The sequence below is a fragment of the Crinia signifera genome, chromosome 9 (assembly GCF_055691185.1).
Source record: "Crinia signifera chromosome 9, ASM5569118v1, whole genome shotgun sequence".
NCBI lineage: Eukaryota > Metazoa > Chordata > Amphibia > Anura > Myobatrachidae > Crinia > Crinia signifera.
Window position 1 is genome coordinate 121,198,764 of NC_139225.1, and position 12,461 is coordinate 121,211,224.

At 43.1% G+C, this 12,461-nt stretch overlaps 1 long non-coding RNA gene across 1 annotated transcript in view; it reads right to left on the bottom strand.

Moving 5' to 3' along the window:
- Window positions 1–12,461, bottom strand: part of LOC146036693 (uncharacterized) — a 94,743-nt gene that overhangs the window by 64,035 nt on the left and 18,247 nt on the right. The window contains exon 2 of the long non-coding RNA XR_014460931.1: window positions 699–800. This is a non-coding gene — a long non-coding RNA (uncharacterized LOC146036693). The remainder of the gene's footprint in view (window positions 1–698; window positions 801–12,461) is intronic.

Genomic DNA, 12,461 nt, shown 5'->3' on the forward strand with positions numbered 1-12,461 from the left:
GGAATATATAAATCATGTTGAGTAAACTGAGATCGGCTATTAATAAAACTATCTTGCGGAGATTATCTTTGCCAACATATACAATATAATTCTGTTAGTCACAGATGCAGCGGTCCAGCAAACTCTGCCGTCCCACACTGCACTGCAGATGCTGAGCTGCGACTATGTTGGGGGAGGTTTACTGTTCGGCTGAGGGAGGGGTGGGTAAGGTTAGGGTTAGGTTAGGTAATGTAAAAATACTTACCTGCATCCATCAGAATTTTGCTGAGGGTCTACTGTATGTTTTACATCTGTGTGCCATTAAGTCCAATTTTGTATACCAAGTGTGTGCATTGGCTGTGTGTTTTTCTCATGTCAAGACCCCTTGCGCTTTAATTGCAACTTTTTTCATATCTACAACTAAGGGGCCCATTTATCAATGAGATTCATCATAAGCAATGAGTTGTAAAACATGCTGCGCATGATAAATGGTGCTCCAAACAATCGGCTTCTAACTGGCATTTTTTAATGATACATTTATATTTTTCATCAATAAAACTCATTGATAAATGGACCCCGTATTACTGTGTGGTTAAAGTAGCAGTTCCACATCTGTCCCGCACAGTGAGCGGGGTTTCACTGCGTTTGTGATGCAATTAAGAAGCAATATTTAGAGACATGGTTGATATGTTACACACTTCAGAGCGGCTCAATCTTACCAGGATTTTCAGGATTATTCAGGGATGCCGGTCTCTGGAAAATAAAGGGTGCATGGCCACCAGGTGGGGGCAGGGCCTCCAGGAGTGGGCGTGGTCTCACACCTGTGGAAATAAAACAAGAGAGGTGAGACAGGGCTTCTGTGGCTGACTCCCCCTCCTAACATAATTTTTGCAAGTGTCACACACCATATTAGAACCCATGACCCTTCTTACTGGAGGCAGACACATTACTGATCGAGCTATTTGGGGGGCACCAATATTTACCTTGCCTCCGGGCAATTGGTACAACTTACGTCACTGCTGCCTACAGTATCTCCTACAGACACCTCTTGTTGCATTTGAGCTTAATTGACACGGAATTACACAGCCGCTTCCTTCCAATCATGATAGGGGCTGAAATCGTTGGAAATATGGTTGCAGGCGACCATAATGCCAGTGAGTAAAAACAGATATAGGATATGACCTTTCCTTGGCGCAATGCTTCCTTTGGTTCGTACTAATCCCCAGTTATCACCAAATAACCAAAAACAATAGCAAGAAAATACAAGAATGGACTTTCCAAACTTTCTAAGGCACAACCAGTCCATATGTTTTTCAGACCGTCAGAACTTTGTTCAGTCTTTCCGTTGATTTATCCAATAGTTCTCAGGAAACAAATCAAAGAAAACCACCAATTAGATACAGACTCAATGAAGAATAATTTAAATTCTGCTATTTGGAATGAAGTAGGAGGGAGATGTCTTGAAAAAGGTGTTTTACACCGAAACGCGTCGACAGCCAGTGTGGAGAGTGAGCAGCCATCACACCTTTATGCCCAACATTGGCTGTATGTATAAGATTTTCTATCATTTTTCATTTTTTTCAAATTTTTTAATTTATTTGTTTTTTTTTTCTGGATTTGGTTATATATTTTGTGTCTGACCGCTGTTGGTCTTACAAACTGTCGATTTTTAACTGTGGTATCCTACTGTCATGGGGACAGAGGATTTTTAAAATGAAAATAAGTAATTTTTTATGGAGGAACAAAGTCTGTCCTGAAATTGTTGAAAAAATCCCATGTTTTGGGATAGGATTCTGAGATACACATCTTTTTTCTTTTTACTCTGTACATACCGTCTATACATCTGGAAGAATAATTCCCAATAAATGACCAGTGGTACAGAGCTAAAGAAAACGCTATAGGAGTATAAAGACTTACTCAACCGTAAGTTGGGGTACGCTACCATCATTGTTCAGATCATCCCACCACTACGGGGTACAATTTTGTATCACTTGGTGAAGGATAAAGATTCACGGATTTATGAGCACCTAAAAGATACCTTTACGCACTTGTAAAAAGCACCACCCAGTGTGAGTGCCGGTACGGAAGTACATTGAGATCACCACATTCCCCTGGTAGAAAATTCACTACCTTATGGGTCTATAATAGACATATAGGGAGTTGTGACGAGACTAAACATTGGTTTTTTATTTGTATTTTTTATAAACACTCTGGATGGAGAAATCCTGAATATCACAAATATCTGAAAAGAACACTAAAAGGCAAAGAACCCGCTACGGGCTTAGAATTCTTCATACTAACCGTGAGTGGGGTACGCCTACTATTCTCTTCACATATATATTGGATATATTATTTAGAGAAAGAAACCTTTATATGTGTGGCCCTCTCTTGTTACAAGTGAAGTGAGGTGCACCTACAGGATTCTGTTTCCACAAATACACTTTAAAGATTTGATTATCAGTAAATAGAGTCACACATTGTTGTTCACTTTTTATTTTCACGGTACACACAACACTGGGAGTCAAGAAGGAGGCCGTAGAGGATTCACCAACAGGACAAGTACCCGCTACGTGCACATACAGTGCCAGTCACACTGTGATAGGGTACGCCCATCTATGCCCTCCTACTTCACTCCAAATAGCAGAATTTAAATAATTCTTCATTGAGTCTGTATCTAATTGGTGGTTTTCTTTGATTTGTTTCCTGAGAACTATTGGATAAATCAACGGAAAGACCATATTGCCAGTGATGGGAGTGCGCAGCAGCGATAAATCGCCGGGTGCGCGCTCCCGTTTTCAGCCCCGTTCTTATCGCTGGTCGCAGGAGCTTGCTTCTGCGACCAGCTGATTACCTCTGCGGCACCGCCGGCAGAGGTTCCCTTTCATCAGCGACCATCTCTGGTCGCTGATGAAAAGGAAAAACTGAGCAATATATTGCTCAGCCATATATTGCTAGCAATATATGGCTGAGCAATATATCTCCCCCGTGTGTACGGGGCTTTAGGCCCATAATGTGTTCTTTAATTTACACTACTGATCAACAACTCAATCAAGTGTCAGGCTTATTTGATGAGGGTTAGGGAAAGTAATAAGTTCTAGACTGGAAAGCAGTCTTGTATTAACAGATCTGACAGCCCTTTAAGTGTTCATTCTGATTTGAAATGGCATTGTGAAAATGTGTTCTTTTAATCAATCATGTCTCCGAGAGCTGACAGAATTAAGTAAATCACACATTACAACTATATAACATGTCCTCGCTTAGTGTAATGGGCTTACATTTGGTTTAAAAACCTCAAGAATGATATATAGGCAGACAATATAGCTGGCAATTGGAAAGAGTTATATTATATTCCCTGTGATAAATGTGCAGAACACTGACTTATTACACTATTGCCATGTTATTTTGTTTAATGGAAACTGAAAGCAATTTCTTGTGTCCTTTAAATGTTTTGCTGAATGTTCACATAATCTGATCGGTTGCTATGGGCATTTTAAGAAGCTTTAGTAAATTTACCATCTAGTAATATTTACCATCTTTAACCCCTTCCCGCCGCAGCCAGTTTTTGCCTTCCTGACAGAGCCCTTTTTTTTCAAATCTGACAGGTATCACTTAAGTGGGGATAACTTTTTTTTGCTTTTACTTATCCCAGTGATTTTGAGATTGTTTTCTCGTGACACATTGTACTTCAAGTTAGTGGTAAATTTTCGTCGATACAGTCTGTGTTTTTTTGTGAAAAATACCAAAATGTCGTAAAAAAATGGAAAATTTTGCAATTTTCAAAATGTTAAATTTTCTGCTTGTGAGACAAATAATCATACCACTCAAAATAGTTAATAACTAACATAGACCATATGTCTACTTTATGTTGCCATCATTATTTCAACCTCCTTTTAATTTTTTTGGACACTAGGAGGCTTACAATATGAATAGCAAATTCTCAAATTTTCAAGAAAATTTCAAACACTGATTTTTTTAGGGACCAGTTCAGTTCTGATGTGACTTTGAGGGACTTGTATGTGAGACACCCCCATAAATGATGCCATTTCAAAAACTGCACCCCTCACAGTATTCAAAACAGCATTTTGGAAGTTTGTTAACCCTTTAGGTGTTTCACAGGAATTAAAACAAAGTGTAGGTGAAATTTCAAAATTTCATTTTTTTTGCAGATTTGCAATTTTAATACATTTTTCTAAGGAACACAGTAGATTTTACTAGAGAAATGTGACTAAAAATTGATTCCCACAATTCTTTTGTTTTCATAAATATCCTATATGTGGCCCTAGTGTGCACGTTGACCAAACCACAGGCTTCATAATAGAAGGAGCACCTACTTGATTTTGGAGCCTCCTTTTTATGAGATTATTTTTTAGGCACCATGTAGGTTTCTAGGCACCATAAGATGCTAAAAGTTAGGAACCCCCCCACAAGTGACCCCATTTTGCAAACTACACCCCTCAGGGAATTCATCTAGGGGTATAATGTACATTTCAAACCCCCAGGGGTTTCACCAATTGTGGTACAACTGGGCAGTGAAAATGAAAAATTACATTTTTTACACAAAAATGCAGTTCTGGCTCAAAATTTTTCATTTTCACAAGAAATGAAGGAGACAAAGCACCCCAAAATCTGTACCCCAATTTCTCCCGAGTACGGCAATGCCTCACATGTGACCAAAAAATACCATTTGGGTGCATGGCAGGACTCATAAGGGAAGGAGTGATTTTTGTATTTTGCAGCTCAGATTCTGGTGGAATTTTGGTGGGTGCTATGTCGCATTAGCAAGACCCCCAAAGCACCAATACAGTGGAAGCCCCCCACAAGTGACCCCATTTTGCAAACTACACCCCTCAGGGAATTCATCTAGGGGTATAGTGTACATTTCAAACCCCCAGGGGTTTCACCAATTTTGATACAACTGGGCTGTGCAAATGAAAAATTGGTACTTGTTTCCTATCTGGGCGCCCACGATCAAAATCGCGGTCATCGGGGGTAAAAATCGCGGTCATCGCGGGTAAATTGGGATGGCCGCGATGCCCGCGATGACCGCGATGACCGCGATTTTCCCATAGGGAACAATGTTAAAAATCCTGATTGACCGCGATTTTACTGTTAAATGCCTCAAAGGACCCGATTTGGGTCCAAATAGGGCAAATTAACCCTTAAATGTCCCCCCCAATTTTTGACGCCACCCCACGATCGACGCCAACCCGAAGCGTGGCGAGCGCAGCGAGCCCGCGAGGGGCGGCGGTACGCGTCCTCCGACCTTTTCATGCCCTACTATCCACTAGGGCGTGGTGTGAGAATATAATAGTGTGGCGAGCGCAGCGAGCCACCGAGCCCGAAGCGTGGCGAGCGCAGCGAGCCCCGCGAGGGGACGCGGATACCTTCACTGTGAAGCCCGCGAGGGGACGCGCATAACTGTGAAGGTATCCGCGTCCCCTCGCGGGGCTCGCTGCGCTCGCCACGCTTCGGGCTCGGTGGCTCGCTGCGCTCGCCACACTATTATATTCTCACACCACGCCCTAGTGGATAGTAGGGCATGAAAAGGTCGGAGGACGCGTACCGCCGCCCCTCGCGGGCTCGCTGCGCTCGCCACGCTTCGGGTTGGCGTCGATCGTGGGGTGGCGTCAAAAATTGGGGGGGACATTTAAGGGTTAATGGACTCTGTGGCCCATTTAACATTGATTCCTATGGCCAAATCAGGTGGATTGAGGCATTTAACAGTAAAATCGGGTCCATCGTGGCTTTTAACATTGATTCCTATGGGAAATCGGGAGCATCGCGTCGCGGGCATCGCGGGTACATTTATGGCCGGCCGCGACGCGACCGACACGATTTCCAAGTTTAACATTGGTTTCAATGGGAAATCGCGGGCATCGCGTCGGTCGCGTCGCGGCCATACATAAATGTACCCGCGATGCCCGCGACGGGCGCCCAGATAGGAAACAAGTACCGAAAAATTAAATTTTTTTACACAAAAATGCAGTTCTGGCTCAAAATTTTTCATTTTCACAAGGAATGAAGGAGACAAAGCACCCCAAAATCTGTGCCCCAATTTCTCCCGAGTATGGCAATGCCTCACATGTGACCAAAAAATACCATTTGGGTGCATGGCAGGACTCAGAAGGGAAGGAGTGATTTTTGGATTTTGCAGCTCAGATTCTGGTGGAATTTTGGTGGGTGCTATGTCGCATTAGCAAGACCCCCGAAGCACCAATACAGTGGAAGCCCCCCACAAGTGACCCCATTTTGCAAACTACACCCCTCAGGGAATTCATCTAGGGGTATAATGTACATTTCAAACCCCCAGGGGTTTCACCAATTGTGGTACAACTGGGCAGTGAAAATGAAAAATTACATTTTTTACACAAAAATGCAGTTCTGGCTCAAAATTTTTCATTTTCACAAGAAATGAAGGAGACAAAGCACCCCAAAATCTGTGCCCCAATTTCTCCCGAGTACGGCAATGCCTCACATGTGACCAAAAAATACCATTTGGGTGCATGGCAGGACTCAGAAGGGAAGGAGTGATTTTTGTATTTTGCAGCTCAGATTCTGGTGGAATTTTGGTGGGTGCTATGTCGCATTAGCAAGACCCCAAAAGCACCAATACAGTGGAAGCCCCCCACAAGTGACCCCATTTTGCAAACTACACCCCTCAGGGAATTCATCTAGGGGTATAGTGTACATTTCAAACCCCCAGGGGTTTCACCAATTTTGATACAACTGGGCTGTGCAAATGAAAAATTAAATTTTTTTACACAAAAATGCAGTTCTGGCTCAAAATTTTTCATTTTCACAAGGAATGAAGGAGACAAAGCACCCCAAAATCTGTGCCCCAATTTCTCCCGAGTATGGCAATGCCTCACATGTGACCAAAAAATACCATTTGGGTGCATGGCAGGACTCAGAAGGGAAGGAGTGATTTTTGGATTTTGCAGCTCAGATTCTGGTGGAATTTTGGTGGGTGCTATGTCGCATTAGCAAGACCCCCGAAGCACCAATACAGTGGAAGCCCCCCACAAGTGACCCCATTTTGCAAACTACACCCCTCAGGGAATTCATCTAGGGGTATAATGTACATTTCAAACCCCCCGGGGTTTCACCAATTGTGGTACAACTGGGCAGTGAAAATGAAAAATTAAATTTTTTACACAAAAATGCAGTTCTGGCTCAAAATTTTTCATTTTCACAAGGAATGAAGGAGACAAAGCACCACAAAATCTGTGCCCCAATTTCTCCCGAGTACGGCAATGCCTCACATGTGACCAAAAAATACCATTTGGGTGCATGGCAGGACTCAGAAGGGAAGGAGTGATTTTTGTATTTTGCAGCTCAGATTCTGGTGGAATTTTGGTGGGTGCTATGTCGCATTAGCAAGACCCCCAAAGCACCAATACAGTGGAAGCCCCCCACAAGTGACCCCATTTTGCAAACTACACCCCTCAGGGAATTCATCTAGGGGTATAGTGTACATTTCAAAAACCCCCAGGGGTTTCACCAATTTTGATACAACTGGGCTGTGCAAATGAAAAATTAAATTTTTTTACACAAAAATGCAGTTCTGGCTCAAAATTTTTCATTTTCACAAGGAATGAAGGAGACAAAGCACCCCAAAATCTGTGCCCCAATTTCTCCCGAGTATGGCAATGCCTCACATGTGACCAAAAAATACCATTTGGGTGCATGGCAGGACTCAGAAGGGAAGGAGTGATTTTTGGATTTTGCAGCTCAGATTCTGGTGGAATTTTGGTGGGTGCTATGTCGCATTAGCAAGACCCCCGAAGCACCAATACAGTGGAAGCCCCCCACAAGTGACCCCATTTTGCAAACTACACCCCTCAGGGAATTCATCTAGGGGTATAATGTACATTTCAAACCCCCAGGGGTTTCACCAATTGTGGTACAACTGGGCAGTGAAAATGAAAAATTACATTTTTTACACAAAAATGCAGTTCTGGCTCAAAATTTTTCATTTTCACAAGAAATGAAGGAGACAAAGCACCCCAAAATCTGTGCCCCAATTTCTCCCGAGTACGGCAATGCCTCACATGTGACCAAAAAATACCATTTGGGTGCATGGCAGGACTCAGAAGGGAAGGAGTGATTTTTGTATTTTGCAGCTCAGATTCTGGTGGAATTTTGGTGGGTGCTATGTCGCATTAGCAAGACCCCCAAAGCACCAATACAGTGGAAGCCCCCCACAAGTGACCCCATTTTGCAAACTACACCCCTCAGGGAATTCATCTAGGGGTATAGTGTACATTTCAAACCCCCAGGGGTTTCACCAATTTTGATACAACTGGGCTGTGAAAATGAAATATTACATTTTTTACACAAAAATGCAGTTCTGGCTCAAAATTTTTCATTTTCACAAGGAATGAAGGAGACAAAGCACCCCAAAATCTGTGCCCCAATTTCTCCCGAGTATGGCAATGCCTCACATGTGACCAAAAAATACCATTTGGGTGCATGGCAGGACTCAGAAGGGAAGGAGTGATTTTTGGATTTTGCAGCTCAGATTCTGGTGGAATTTTGGTGGGTGCTATGTCGCATTAGCAAGACCCCCAAAGCACCAATACAGTGAAAGCCCCCCACAAGTGACCCCATTTTGCAAACTACACCCCTCAGGGAATTCATCTAGGGGTATAGTGTACATTTCAAACCCCCAGGGGTTTCACCAATTTTGATACAACTGGGCTGTGCAAATGAAAAATTACATTTTTTTACACAAAAATGCAGTTCTGGCTCAAAATTTTTCATTTTCACAAGGAATGAAGGAGACAAAGCACCCCAAAATCTGTGCCCCAATTTCTCCCGAGTACGGCAATGCCTCACATGTGACCAAAAAATACCAATTGGGTGCATGGCAGGACTCAGAAGGGAAGGAGTGATTTTTGTATTTTGCAGCTCAGATTCTGGTGGAATTTTGGTGGGTGCTATGTCGCATTAGCAAGACCCCCAAAGCACCAATACAGTGGAAGCCCCCCACAAGTGACCCCATTTTGCAAACTACACCCCTCAGGGAATTCATCTAGGGGTATAGTGTACATTTCAAACCCCCAGGGGTTTCACCAATTTTGATACAACTGGGCTGTGCAAATGAAAAATTAAATTTTTTTACACAAAAATGCAGTTCTGGCTCAAAATTTTTCATTTTCACAAGGAATGAAGGAGACAAAGCACCCCAAAATCTGTGCCCCAATTTCTCCCGAGTACGGCAATGCCTCATATGTGACCACAAAATACCATTTGGGTGCATGGCAGGACTCAGAAGTGAAGGAGTGATTTTTGTATTTTGCAGCTCAGATTCTGGTGGAATTTTGGTGGGTGCTATGTGGCATTAGCAAGACCCCCGAAGCACGGTGAAATGATGAACCTAATAATCCATAGATGTGTGGTATATTTTAAAACACTCCTTTATACATAGGCCGGGTTTGTCGGGGCAAGTGTCACACTGGAAAATAGTTTGCTTTCTTATTCCCTTTTTATAACAAACTTTGCACCTTTTTTGTGTCCTGCCCTTTTTTCCAGTGGAGGGGATTTCATCAGGAAAATGCTGCCCTGGTACAATACGGGGGCCAGTACTAGAAGTACTGGGGCCCTCTGCCTGCTGGTTCCCAAATATTAGGCTCTTTATGACTTCCTCTTGAAAGTGCATAAATGTCCCCCTCTGGCTGGTAGAACGGAATAGCACGTAAGCGTTATACAGTGCCATCTGGATGATATACACGGCCAGCTTCTTGTACCAGATTTTTGTTTTCCGCAGGGCACTGTACGGCTTCAGTACCTGATCTGAAAGATCCACTCCGCCCATGTACTTATTGTAATCCAGGATACAATTAGGTTTTGAGGTGTGGGTACTTGTACCTCGTACAGGGACGGAGGTGGTACTGTCTCCGTGAATTGTTGTCAGTATAAGGACATCCCTCTTGTCCTTATATTTGACCAACAACATATTTTCGGTGGATTGTGCCCTGCTTTCACCCCTTCTCATTACTTGGGCAATGTGCGTTTTTGGGAGGCCTCTTTGGTTCTTGCGCACAGTACCGCAAGCTGCTGTACCTCTTGAACCAAGGGCCTTAAACAGGGGGATGCTGGTGTAAAAGTTATCCACATAGAGGTGATAACCTTTATCCAGGAAGGGGTGCACTAAATCCCAGACAATTTTTCCACTAACACCTACGAGGGAGGGGGGGCATTCTGGCGGTTCAATTCTTGAATCCTTCCCTTCATATACCCTAAACCTGTGGGTGTACCCTGAGGTGCTTTCACACAGCTTATACATTTTTATGCCATACCTTGCCCTCTTATTGGGAAGGTACTGGCGGAATTTAACCCTTCCTTTAAAATGTATAAGGGACTCGTCTATGCAAATGAATTTATCTGGGATGTACATCTCTGCAAATTTGGCACTGAAATGATCAATGACCGGCCTGACTTTGAATAGCCGGTCAAAGGTGGGATCATCTCTGGGTGGGCACTGTGCATTATCGTTGTAATGCAAAAATTTAAGGATTAACTCAAAACGAGTCCGGGTCATGGCCATACGGTAAAGTGGGGTGCTGTACAGAACATCTGTACTCCAATATTGCCTAATTTCTGGCTTTTTTACTATGCCCATATGAAACACCAGACCCCAAAACGTCATCATCTCTACTGCATCTACAGGGGTCCACCTAGCAAATGATGACGTGGGGTTTTGAGCAATAAACTGCTGGGCATATAAATTAGTTTGGTCCACCATTAAATTTATAAAATCATCAGAGAAAAATAATTTGAAAAAGTCAATTTCTCTGAGACCTGTGGAATCAAATTGGATTCCTTGAATGGCCAAAAACTCAGGAACCTGGGGCTCAAAATTGTCTGGTGGTGGGGTCCATACGAGATCAATTATTGGGGGGGGTCTCAGCTGCTCTACGGGGGCGTCTTTGAGGGGGTCCCTCATCACTAGAGGAGGAAGAGGAGCTTAAGATGAATCCTTCAAATTCCCCGCTTGCATCACTGGCTGTGTCAGAGTCAGAGGCAAGCATGGCATATGCCTCCTCCGCTGAATACATTCTTCTGGATGACTGGGATGACATTTGGGATGCCATTTTTATTTTTGTGTTTCTGGTAGTGAAATGTTTCAACACGTGTATAGTGTAGGGGGGGTACAAGCTTTATTTCAACACGGGGGGTATGTAGTGTGTAGTGTGTATGTAGTGCAGAAAAAAAAAATACTTTATACAGGAATTTGATCCCAATAAAAAAAAAAAAAATTGAAGGGGTTAAAAAAAAAAAAAAAAAAGGTCCTGCGCCAAAAATTGAGCACAGATGTTAGTCAGTAACGTCCGTCACTGAACAGCGCTCAAAGGCAACAGGAATTTGATAAAAAAAAAAAAAATAGATCAACCCTGTGCCGAAAAAGCTGATCAGTGATGTACGTCACTGATCAGCGCACAGTGGCCACAGGACACCCACAAAATCACAGTGTGTGTAAAAAAAAAAATTAAAAAAAGACCCCACAGCACCCTCAAAAAAAAAAAAAAGGTGATCAGTGATGCGACACTGATTACCAGTGAGGGGCAGCAGGTGCACAACCTTTGGTGCAACTGACAGTGCAACTGGCAGCAACTGACAGGTATATATAAAAAAAAAACCCTGCACCCCCAAAAAGTTGCTGATCAGCACAGATATACTGATCAGCACAAAAGGGGGGGTAGCAGACACAAAATATAGCACTCTCTATCACTCTCTGTCACTATCTCTCTCTATCTCTCTATCTCTCACTATCTATCACTATCTATCACTCTATGACACTGCAGCAGCAGCACTGACAGTTATATATATAAAAAAAAAACCTGCACCCCCAAAAAGGGGGGGTAGCAGACACAAAATATAGCACTCTCTATCACTCTCTGTCACTATCTCTCTCTATCTCTCTATCTCTCACTATCTATCACTCTATGACACTGCAGCAGCAGCACTGACAGTTATATATATAAAAAAAAACCTGCACCCCCAAAAAGGGGGGGTAGCAGACACAAAATATAGCACTCTCTATCACTATCTCTCTCTATCTCTCTATCTCTCACTATCTATCACTATCTATCACTCTATGACACTGCAGCAGCAGCACTGACAGTTATATATATAAAAAAAAAACCTGCACCCCCAAAAAGGGGGGGTAGCAGACACAAAATATAGCACACTCTGTCACTATCTCTCTCTATCTCTCTCTATCTCTCTCTATCTCTCTCTATCTATCTATCTATAACTCTATCACACTGCAGCAGCAGCAGGAAGTTACAAGAAGTCAGATCCAGGAAGCATCCAGCACGCTACAAGCAGTGATCAGGTGATCAGGTAAGTATTTTGCAAGGATCAGGTCAGTATATCACGGCAGATAGGTACGGTGACCGCACTGCACGTAATTCCAGACCGGAATGGCGTCTGCAGTGCAGTCACCGTTAGTTTAAATCACCCTCCATGGCTGTGAT